This window comes from Diceros bicornis, chromosome 28, assembly GCF_020826845.1.
Source record: "Diceros bicornis minor isolate mBicDic1 chromosome 28, mDicBic1.mat.cur, whole genome shotgun sequence".
NCBI classification, from domain to species: domain Eukaryota; kingdom Metazoa; phylum Chordata; class Mammalia; order Perissodactyla; family Rhinocerotidae; genus Diceros; species Diceros bicornis.
The window spans coordinates 35,374,041-35,386,656 of record NC_080767.1 but is presented as its reverse complement, the minus strand read 5'-3'; the positions used below and the strand labels follow the sequence as shown (position 1 = coordinate 35,386,656).

General features: G+C 40.8%; 1 protein-coding gene across 1 annotated transcript in view; it reads right to left on the bottom strand.

The window, feature by feature from the left end:
- GARNL3 (GTPase activating Rap/RanGAP domain like 3) overlaps positions 1-12,616 on the bottom strand; it is a 152,626-nt gene that overhangs the window by 102,454 nt on the left and 37,556 nt on the right. The gene's annotated exons all lie outside the window — the stretch shown is intronic.

Here is a 12,616-nt window from a genome sequence, read left to right as displayed (position 1 = left end):
ACAACAAAAAAAAGAACCATGAGCCTTGCCCATTAGAAAAGGTAAGAAATGTCCACAAATAATTATACTATAAAATATGACAGGTGCTATTGAGAAATGCAAAGAATTGCAGAGTTCTAACGAGTGCAAGATGACTTTCCCATAGGGGAATCAGGCAGGGCTGCATGGAAAACAGACATGGCAGAGGCATATTTCAAGAAGGCATTCTAGAAGCATGGAGTGGCAGAGAGGCCCCAGAGGCCTGCGTAATGGTGGGTAAAGGCCTGTTTGGCTGGATCGTGGGCCACATGAGTGAAGGCTCCAAAGATAGGTTGGAGTGAGACTGTGCAAGCCTTAAATGTTAAGCTAAAGAGCACCTACTTTATTCCATAAGCAAAAGAGAGATGCTGAGGCTTTTTGTTGTTGTTTCGTTGTTGTTATTACTTGTTTATTTGTTTGAAAGCATAAAGATGATGCTGACAGAGTGGAACATTCGAGAAAGTACTCTTTTTTTTTTTAATAATTTTATTTATTTTTTTCCCCCAAGGCCCCAGTAGATAGTTGTATGTCACAGCTGCACATCCTTCTAGTTGCTGTATGCGGGACGAGGCCTCAGCATGGCCGGAGAAGCGGTGCGTCAGTGCGTACCCGGGATCCGAACCCGGGCCGCCAGTAGCGGAGCGCGCGCACTTAACCACTAAGCCACGGGGCCGGCCCGAGAAAGTACTCTTGACAGCATTAAGGAAATCAAAGCCCCCAGCCTCAGGTTAACCACAGCTGACAAACTGGATGTAATCTTTTCAAAACTTGTTGAATGGAATCTTTGAGACGTCAGGGAGAGCAAGGGAAAATGCCAGAAGCTCAGAGAAAGAGGAAATGACACAAATGTCACACAAAAAAGGGAGTACAGGGGTCCGCCCAGTGGTGTAGTAGTTAAGTTTGCAAGCTCCACTTTGGCGGCCCGGGGTTTGCAGGTTCGGATCCCAAGCGCAGACCTATGCACCGCTCATCAAGCCATGCTGTGGCAGGCGTCCTACATATAAAGCAGAGGAAGATGGGCACAGATGTTAGGCTAGGGCCAATCTTCCTCAGCAAAAAGAGGAGGATTGCCAACAGAAGTTAGCTCAGGGCTACTCTTCCTCACCAAAAAAAAAAAAAGGGAGTACATAAAAGTAAATGTTCCTGTTCTTTTCCTATTCCTGTCTCCTCAAGAGATCAAATGAGAAACACATGAGGAATTAAAAGCCATTTTCACAATGGAAGCTTGGAAAAAATGCGTATTATTCAGCCCACTCCAAATATGCCAAATCAGAGCCTGAATTTCAAACAAACTCTTCAGGTGATTTTTATGTACAATAAGGTTTGAGGGGCATTGGAGCAGCCTATGACAATGGCGAGATCACAGAACTTCTAAGTAAGTAGGACCTACTGTGGATAACGTGGGGGGACAAGCTCTACAATCTACTAGTTGTGTGACCTTGGACAAGTTAACTAATGTCTTTGAACTTAGTAACCTCATCTATACCTCATCAGGTAGTTGTGAAATTTAAATTAGTACATACATATTTCCATGCATACATATATATGTATATATGTATGTATATCTCTATCTATCACTCAAAAGGCCGTCTGGCATTGTATATGCACACCCAAGTGAATTAAAAGCAATTTAACTATGAAATATATTTAGAACATATAATCAACAGGATTTGGTAAGAGATTGGATGTGGGCTGTGGGTGATTTCCTGGTTTCTGGAATGAGCAAGTGAAAGGAAGGTAACGCCATTACCCAATGGTTTGGGGTGGGGGAAGAGGGATGATGGTGAGATCAGTTTTGGGCATGTTAAGGTTCAGTTGCCTACAGGCCATCCCATGGAGATGTCCAGGAGGTGTTTGGGCAGATGGTTCTAGATGCTGTGGACAGAGATCTGGGTTGAATATACGGATCTGCGAGTTGCCAGTCTGAAGGCAGTAACAGAAGCCAGGGGGGAGGAAAGATCACCGAGAACGAGCATGTAGAATGAGAAGAGGAGCATGAAAATTGAACGAGCATGTAGAATGAGAAGAGGAGCATGAAAATTAAGGGCCAGGCTGAAGAGAAGGGATCTGTAAAGAAGCTGAGAGGGTGGGGCAGGGAGCCAGGAGGAAAAATATGAGCGAGCAGAGGCAGAGGCCAGGGTTGGAGAAAGTGTTAACAGGGCTCATGTGCAGAGTGGTCCCGTAAGATAAAGATTAGAAGCATCAACCGGATTTGGCAGGAAGGAGATCCTTGGTGACCTTGGCAAGAGCAGGCTCAGGGAAGAACACGAAGGGGAAGCATCCAAAGGCGGAATTCAGAAGGGAAATTGTGGAACTATTGCAGGGATCAAAATGAGAATTCAGAGTGGCTGCAATGTACTCCCGAAGTAATTAAAAAGTCTTCACATCTATTCAGCAAACGCAGTTTGAGATTATATTTTAAAAGACTATGACACAGTGGTAACTGCATAGACTGATTAAAAAGCTGAGGCCAAAAAACATACAATCCTTACACATAAAGGAACCCAAAGTAACTACTTTAATTAAATGGGTAAAATAGTTCAATATAAAAATAAGAATATTAGTTGTGGCTCAACAGTAACAGTGGGGGTGTGAGACTGGGAGCCCTTTGTGGACTCACTCAGGGCAGGCGACACTGGATGTGGGAGCATGATGTTCCCTAAATTCACCGAGTGGAGAAAGAAAGGAAGCAACTTTTAGAACCCACAGATATTGCCCTCTCTACACAGAGGCTGAGAAGCTGCTCCAACCCATGGAATGGATGTACCCTAAGGAAATACAGACTTGGCCTGAGACAGGAGAAAGCTCTCAGCTTAGGGACGCTGAGAGAGACCTGAACAAAACCTCAAATGCTCTTGGTCCTGCAGCCCCACAGAGATTTGTCCCAAGTTGCCTGCCAGGGGGAAGTTCGACTTTATTCTGAGGACCTAAAAAAAGAGCTCCAAACGTTCAGAGCCCTCAGGGTGAAACATTGGCAAGAAGATAAAATTCCTTTTCAATTGAACAGCACTGAAAGAAGTAAAAGACTGGTTTCCAAACTCGTGTGTGTGTGTGTTCATGGCTGTCAAATACTACAACTTTGACGGTAGACCCGCATAAATTCAGAAGTAAACACAGGTTCTTAAAAAGCAACTTTCAGAAAACTGAAAATATTTCCTATTCATCAGAGCAGTATACAAAGGTATATAACATTACATATTTTCATCAAATTTAAAAATTATTTTTGCTATAACTGATGATCCACGCTGCCGAGCCTGGTGTTACTCAAAGTCGAGGCAGGCACACGACAGGACCTGGTGAAGGGCAGAGATCACTTTGGTACAAGGAAGATGTGAGAGGCAAAGGATATTACCAAACAGGCACCAACAAAGACTGTGTGTTCGAGACACACTTGAGAATTTTACCTCCTGAGTATGCAAGAAACCACAATCAAGGCAGAAAACTCAATTTCTTGTGCTGAAGAATTAACCAAGCTAACAATATGTTAAGAGTTTGTATCACTGGTTATATATTTTAAAAAACTATTATACATTGATCAAAATTTGAAAGTAGTTTTATGGTACACCAGGTACTATATCCCACCAATTGAAGACCACTGGAGTCAGTGAACAAAGACCCCAGGACACCTGCAGAAGGCGTAGGAGCCAGAGACTGTGAGCTGAGCTGAGGTCAGCAGCGGGGAGCATCACCCCGAGGAGGAAAGATGCGGCAGCCCAGGAACGGGAGACTTGTGCGGCCACCAGCAAGAGGCTGAGCAACCCAGGACCCGCAGAAGGGAGGGAGCAGAACTAGAAAGCACGCTGGTGCCGAATATCATTGAAGTGGCTGTTCCCAGGGTTGATTTTGCCTGGGAAAATTTGCAGGAATTGTCTGGTATTCTTACCATAGCGTGTGTTTAGCTAGTCGATTTGGTACAATGTTGCCAACTATCCAAACCATTAACACAGAGCTCAGTGCTCAAGATGGTCACCAAATGGTTGGTCAGGTGGTGCTAATTCTCCCCAAGTGGTGTTGATCCTAAGAAAATAGGTCATAAAAATCACACCATATCAGAAAGTAGGGTGGGGAGGAGACAAGGATCAAAAACATTCTATGAACCAGGCTACCATCCACGGGGGACAGAGGATGTGCTGTTAAGGGCTGGATACAGAAATACTTTCTTTGTTTATGCTCTATCTTATTTTTTTTTAAAAAAGATTTAAAATAGCTTATTGAAATATATCTTACTCAAAGGATAAAATTAGATGCAGATCAAACTCAGAACAAGGGAAAATTAGGTGTGGGTAAATAAACTGACAACAGAGAATAAAATTAGGCTGCATGTTATCAAGTTCTTTAAGGCTGTTAGAGGCAAGCCATAAATAGGGTTCTGAGCTTCCTAGAGGCCAAGTCAAGGAGTAAAAAAACCCAGTCATTTATAGGATTCCCACTGCCTATAAGGTTAACAACACAGCAGCTTCTCAGGAGAAGCATGGTACTTTTTGTCCTGAGAAAAATCTTTCTTATACGTCCTCTTAAAGGAGACACTTTGTGACACACTGAGAAAAATCCTCAAGAGCATCTTGCAAGAGACATACCATCCAGATCCATATGCCTCTTTTCCACTCTGTCCATCAGTGCAAGCTAAGGGCATAATGCCAAGGCCCAGATCGAGAGAAGCAAGTTTAAGAGGGACCAAGAAAGGCAGGCCCAGTGTTTCTAGCTATCTTATGGTTGGGCTTGATCCAGGAATTAAATTTAAACCATTTATGGCATGGACATCTCTGTGGATAATTCTTTATGAACATTCTTCTTACAACCAAGTTTTTGTTAAGATTTCGATAGAAGAGAGTTTGAAGTTATATGTTTGAGCTAAAACCTGAAGCAGAGCTACTCTGTGCTGTTGATTAAGGGCAGAGGAGTTTGCTCTAACAATCAACCTCATTTCCTCAGAAAACAGTCCGTAAGGGGCCGGCCCGGTGGCGCACGCAGTTAAGTGCGCGTGCTCCGCTGCGGTGGCACGGGGTTCGCAGGTTCGGATCTCGGGCGCGCACTGACGCACCGCTTGGCAAGCCATGCTGTGGCGGCGTCCTATATAAAGTGGAGGAAGATGGGCACGGATGTTAGCCCAGGACCAGTCTTCCTCAGCAAAAAAAGAGGAGGCATTGGCAGATGTTAGCACAGGGTTGATCTTCCTCACAAAAAAAAAAGTCTGTAAGCAGCATGGTCTGAGCACTTGGGCTCATACACTAAGAGATCAAGTGCAGGGGCTCTTGGAGTCAGACAGACCTGGTCTGAATGTCACCTCTACACTCACTAGCTGTGGGACCTCTCTGAGATCATCAGTTAAATGGGAATCCATTTAATATCTACAAATGTCTTCTGAGCATGCACAGCTTGTGACATAATCAAATAATACCTACTGCCCACGGTTGTTTGTGAGGATTAAATAGGTAAGTGCACCTAAAGTGTTTAGCTCAGTGATCAGTACATAGCAAGCATTCGATTAATGTTAAAACCAATAATAATAATAACAAAATAATAATCATAAGATTTCTGGTTCCATTCTAATGCATAAATAATTATATGATTAAGATCTCAAAGTTCTACATCACCAAAAAGGGTTGCAAGAATTTAAGCCCGGAAAAGGTTCAAAGTCAGCATTATCAATCACCCACAAAGGCATCAAAAACATCAAAAAGAACATTCACAATTTTAAACCATGTTAACTTACTGGCGAATGCTCAAGATAAATGTTGTGCTTTGAGGTACCTACATGAGTCAACCTGCTATAAAAGACTTAGACACAAGGCAGTTAAATATTAGAGAACATCTGCCAAAATTATGATTTTCATTGTAGAATGTTGAAGTCTTGATGTTTTGATGTTCCTGAGGGAAATATGCTGGTACCTTCACTAATCTCTAAATTTGGTAATACTACATAGAATATCATTTCTCTCATAAAATGCCTCTGAAAACAAAAAGCCTACTCAACCCTGAATAGAGAACAAAACTGCGCTGTGTTAGGGATCCTGGACAGGCAGCTAAATCACTCATTACCGAGAGTCGTCTTTCTGCACAACAGTCCCACAGGCAAAATTCAAATTCGTGCCCGAGCAAAAATACAAATTACTACGTATCAGACTTCAAGAGTCCTCAAACAGTCTAAACCTCAAATGTTAAAATCTGAAGATGCCAAGCAAGTTTATCATAAACCGTTCTTTTGATAGTAATTAGATAGTACAGCCAGATAGCCTTTGAGGCCACTGTGAATTCATAACAACAAAACCATGTTATCCTCATGGAGAAGCATTTAGATGTTTCTTTCCTGTACAGCAGGGAGCATGCAACTCATCCAGATGCAGGCTTGAGTCGTTAAGGTACAAGTTTAAAAAGGAATGGACAGTACACTACGCTGTTTGACAGTACTTGCAGATTGTGACTTCTCCAAAAGTATCAAGATGTGGGGTTATATGAGAACCAGCAGCTGGGCTGGGCAGGGGAGAGGTCTATATTGTGCCCACACCATTTATCATTCATAACACATCGGTTTCTTATCCACTGAGTCAAAGGCCAAGAAAAGATCAATAAAAGCTACAAACAATCTTATGCTTTTCCTGACAGCTTTCGATATAAAGTGATGAAGAATGGTCAATGGTGTAATAGCTGTGCCTTGCTTCGAATGCTGCCATGAGAGACCAGACTTTGAATTCATCAAGAAGAAAAATGGCATATGTTTTAGATGGAATGCAGTACAAGCTAATGAGTCCAAATCTGTAGGGGTCGGGGGGAATCAAAGAGGCTTGTTTCTCCTTTCCTTATGTTTGATAGGTTAGGCTACTCTCTAATTTCAACCAAATTGAACCATTCATTCATTCAATCAATATTTACTAAGTAACTAATGCTAAGCATTGTGCTTGGTACTAGGGATACAGTGGTAAATAAAGAGCCATAATCTATATCCTTGTTTATGGGATTAAAAAAAGTGCCAGGGATAATGGTCCACTAGCGAGGAAGAAATTTTCACCTCATGCTTCTAAATCACCTATTATATGAGGGAATGTTAGAGACACGTTTGGGAGGTTCCTGCCCAGCTCGTGCTCTTTGAAACTGACTATTGTCTACATCCTGTTCAGAGAAAATCTGCCCTATCCAGAAACTTTGCTGAGGAGATGGGGATAGGAGGCCATATGTACACATGACCCTCCTACCCTGAAAACAACTGTTAGAATCAAGGATAGACATCTGAACCACAGGAACAAATCTGTAACATTCTATTTGTGGTTTGAAATTAGGGCTCAAGAATGAACAGACTATGATGGGCAAAGGAGCTGTGAGACCAGGGGGATTGGGGCTGTAAATCAATTTAGTAATAAAAGACATTTAATGAGAACTTGGTATATGACAGGGCCTAGAAATACAACAATGAACAAGACAGACATGGTTCCCATCCTCATCTCTAGTGGATGAGCGAGTAGTAAGTAAACAAATAAATGAAATACATACAGACTGTGATAAATACTATTAAGAAAATAAATAGGCTGCTGAGTTAGAGAATAGCACAGAGAAGGGGACTACTTTAGATAGGGAGGTCAGGAGTGGCTTTTCTGAGACCAGCCATAAGAAGTGCTGGGGAAGCCTATTCCAGGGAGAAGGAAGACTAAGTGCCAAGGTCCTGGGACAGAGAAGAACTCGATGTGTTCTAGAGACCAAAATAAGGCCAGATGTCTGAAGCACGGTGCGTGAGTAGCGTGAGAGAAGGCGGGAGAGGAAGGCAGAAGAGGGATCACGCGGGTTCTTGTAAGGCTTTGTAAAGGGTGTGGACTTGAAGTGCAATGGGCAGCCAATGAAGGGTTTTAAGCAAGAAAAGACACTGTGTTGTCAACATTTTAAAACATCACTCTGGCATAAGGACAGACATACAGACCAATGAGATAGAACAGAAAGCCCAGAAATTAACCCTTGCATATATGGCTAACTGATTTTCAACAAGGATGCCGAGACCATTCAACAGGGAAGGGACAGTCTTTTCAACAAATGGTGCTGGGAAAGCTGGATATCCACGTGCAAAAGAATGAAGTTGGACCCTTACCTTATACCGTATACAAAAATGAACTCAAAATGGATCAAAGACATAAACGTAAAATCTACAACTATAAAACTCTTAGAAGAAAACATAATGGGAAATCCTCATGGCATTGAATCTGGCAATGATTTCTTGGATATAACAGCAAAAGTATGGACAGCAAAAGAAAAAATAAATAAATTGGACTTCAAGAAAATTAAAAAATTTTGTGCATCAAAGGACTTTGTCAACAGAGTGAAAACACAATCCACATAATAGGAAAAAATATTTCCAAATCATTTATCTGATGAGGAATTAATATCCAGAATATATTAATAATTCCTAGGACTCAACAACAAAACAAACAACCGAATTAAAAAATGGGCAAAGGACCTGAATACCATTTCTCCAAAGATACACAAATGGCCAATAAGCACGTGAAAAGATGCTTAACACCATTCATCATTAGTGAAAGGCGTATCAAAGCCATGAGGCACCACTTCACACCAATTAGGATGGCTATTTAAAAAAAAAGGAAAATAACAAGTGCTGGTGAGAATGTGGAAAACTGGAACCCTTGTGCATTGCTGGTAGAAGTGTAAAATGGTGCAGCCACTATGGAAAAAAGTTTGGGAGTTCCTCAAAAGTTAAAAATAGAATTACCGTGTGATCCAGTAATTCCACTCCAGCTAATATACCCCAAAGAACTGAGAGCAGGGACTTGAACACATGCTTGTACACCAACGTTCATAGCAACATTATTCACAATAGCTACAAAATGTGAACAACTCAAGTGTCCATTGATAGAGGAATAGATAAAATGTGGTATCTACACACAATGGAATATTATTCAGCCATAAAAAGTAATGAAATTCTGATACATGCTATAATATGGATGAACTTGAAAATATTATGCTAAGTGAAATAAACCAGACACAAAAGGACAAATATTGTATAATTCCACTTATATGAAGTACCTAGAACAGGCAAATTCTTAGAGACAGAAAATAGAATAGAGGTTACCAGGGGCTAGGGATAGCAGGGAATGTGGAGTTATTGTTTAATGGGTACAGTTTCTGTTTGAGATGATGACAAATGTTCTGAAAGTGGATAATGGTGATGGTTGCATAACACTGTGAATGTACTTAATGCCCCTGAATTGTACACTTCAAGATGGTAAATTTTATGTTGTGTATATTTTACCACCATAAAAAAAAGTATTAAAAAACCACCACTGCTGGGAAAAATGGACTGGAGAGAGGCAACTGTGCAATCAGCGGAAGCTGGTCTGCAGAGAGGAGAATGGTTCAGACACGCTGAGAAATCATAGGGACCAGAGAGAAAGAGAGAAAATAGCTGCTTGATGGCTCCCAGTCACATGAGGCCCAGCTGTGCGCCCTGCACTTCATTTCTGTGAGATGCACCCACATGCTTTCAGTGAATGACTTCATCCTTGAGCTGGACTGAGTAGATCTCTGTCCACGCAACAAAACAATCCCTGATTAAGGCAGGGAGCACAGCTGGGATCCAGCTACGAGGAAGCCTGGAGACTAAAAGTTTGGGCAGTTGGTTTCTAAAGCTAGACTCTAGCTCCATGAGAGCAGGGTTTTTTCCTTCCCCCGCAGTGCCTAGCACAGTGCCTGACACGTGGTGGTAGGACTTCCATAAACAAGTATCGAACAAGGGCTGAGAAACTCTCCCATGAGTCTGTGGAGGTCTGAGCTTCTGTGTTCTCACTCACCAAATTTATGCCCAGTTTAAACCTAGGGCACTAAGTCCCTAGATCTGCGCTCATTACTGATCTGAATGGCCAAGCTTAGTTCTTCACAAGGACTTCCACCCAATCTGTTCAAGATCAGGGGAAGTTGATGCTAAAACTTCAATTTTACAGAATCCTGGCTGCCCCTCTACAAAGCTGGAGTCCCAGGATGCCCAAGATTTATTGGGCTCCCAATAATATTCATCAAACCAGCTGTAAGAAAAGTTAAATTCACTTTCTCATAAACACAGAACACATAAAATGGTTTTTAATTTAATAATACCCTGTTGTTCACAGGTGAGAGAAAATGTCTCCTTCCTTAAAACACTGGAGTCAGAATTTCAAGACATCCTTAGACAGCAAAAATGGAACTTGGCTCATTTCATTTTTCTCAACCATTCCAACCACTCATGCAAGTCATTTCTAACAGGGGAAAACTGGAAACAATCTAATTTTACAAAAGGAGGGAAACTGTTAAACACATCACTGTTTATCACAATACTGGGCTATCATGCACCAATTAAAATGGTAACTTGACGACCATATAACAAGAAGAAGACATTTACAAAATACAGTTAAACGGAAAAAAGAGGAATGCAAAATCATATATATAATTTGACTACAACCACGTAGAAATGAGGTTTGTAGCTATAAAAATTGGAAAGGACCAAAAGGAGATGAAAACAGTTGTTGCAAGGCAGAGAAATTATACATGGAATTTTAAAACGTATTTAAAATTTACTTTATAATAGTTTAAAAAGTCAATTAGAAACACACACACACACAATCATGGTTCCAGAGTAAAAATGTGAACAAATAGATTGAAGAACTTTTGGTCACTGCGCTGCCTCAGCAGCTGGGGATAACTGATGACCAGTGTGAGATTCTCTAAGGCAGGGTTTCTTCAAGTGGTCCTGGGACCAGCAGCATCAATACTATCCTAGAACTTGTTAGAAATGCAAATTCTGGGCGAACCCCAGACCTATTGAATTTGAAACTCTGGGGACGGGGCCCAGCCATCTGTTTTAACAAATTCTCCACGTGATTCTGATGCCCTCTCAAGTTTGAAACCACTGCTCTCAAGTACCTTCCCTGTCGGATATTCGGTGATTTCCACAAGTCTATAAAGGGTCCATCTTTCATACCTATGTTGTCTCCCCCAAACACCACTCTCGCTGTTTATAAGAGCTCCATATTACTTATTAGATCAGGTTCAAAATCTTCACCTGAGAGTCAAGGTTCTAGTTTCGCTACTCCAGCCAGTTAACATGGACCATGCTTGTGTGTATTATCTCATTTAATCCTCCTAACAACCCTATAAGGTAGATAATATTAATATCCCCATTTCATAGAGGAGAAGACCGAGGTCAAAAGAAGTCCAAGATCATACAACTAGTACATGATGAAACAAGAATGACTTAGAGCACAAGCTCTTAAAGACCACTGAGGTTCAGAGAAGTTCACGGAGATAAATGATAGAGCTGGTATGTGAACCCAGGCCTGTCTGATTCCAAAGCCTACTTGTTTTGTAACCACTAAGCTCTGCTGCTTTACACTTTCTGTTAGGCAGGACCATTTGCTCACTGCCTCTCAGATACATCACTGCCAAAAATCATGCTGTTTGCAAATATCTACTGTCTATCTTCTTTGCCACCAACCCACATCCTATAGCCTCCACGAGGCCTTCCAAAGCTGCTTCCCCAAGATCCCTGGCCAGCATGGGTTGCTCCCTCCCTTCTCTCAGCCCCCACCGTGCCGTATCTGTATACCACCCGTAATATTTACCAATTCCCACCCTGAATTATAGTCATGCACACACTCCTTCAGGAAAGGCGGTGGTCTGAGTTGGCATGATGTCACCTGTGACTGACACAGAACAAACACGGATTGAGTCAATCAACGTGTCTTTTATGTGACTAAATTCATTCTTTAAATATTTTATGTATCTTATCTGCCCAGCTGGAGGACAGTAAACTCCTTAAGAACAAGGACCAAATCTTTTGCTTATTTTATATTTTCAAGAATGTTCAGCCCTGGGCCAGGTACACAATCAAGCCTGTAATACATGCTTAAATTCAAGAAGAATGCTACTGGGACACAACTCTGGTATAAATTTTTCTACTACTTAAACCCTGCAAAAATGCAGCTTATATTAATGGGAGATAATTGAGTACTATACAAATGGGTCCAATCAATTCATTTTTTGTAAATAGAAATAATAAATTTAATGTCTTTAATAGTGTTAAATAATAATCAAGAGAATTTTATGAGCACATTTTCCTGAAAATTTGTTCAAATTTCCATGCAGTTGGAAAAAAGATCACAATTCTGTGTTTTAAAAAATTGAGGCTATTATATGCCTTCATTATGCCTCTCTTAAAATGAAAGCATACTATTTTTAAAAATCATAACACAAATCCCAGTATCTCTCATTAAGGAAAATGTGGATATTTTCATTCCAGATATCTATCATCTATTACAGTCATTTATCTAGTCCAACAAATATACTTTTAACAGGGAAAAAAGATCTCATAAATATTCTAACTCCTTTCACATACCCAGAAAGCAAAGGTACAGAAAATCAGCATATGTATTTCAATAATATTTAAACCTCAAAAACTAAATTTATAAACTTTTAGGAACAAGATGATATAAAAACCAAACGCTACCTTTCTTAATTCATAAATCATTTTATTTAATTACATACACCATTAGCAGAGAAAAATATCAAGCCACAACATATTTTTAAGAAACTGAAGACACAGATCAAAAGTGTGTAACAATAAAAACAAATA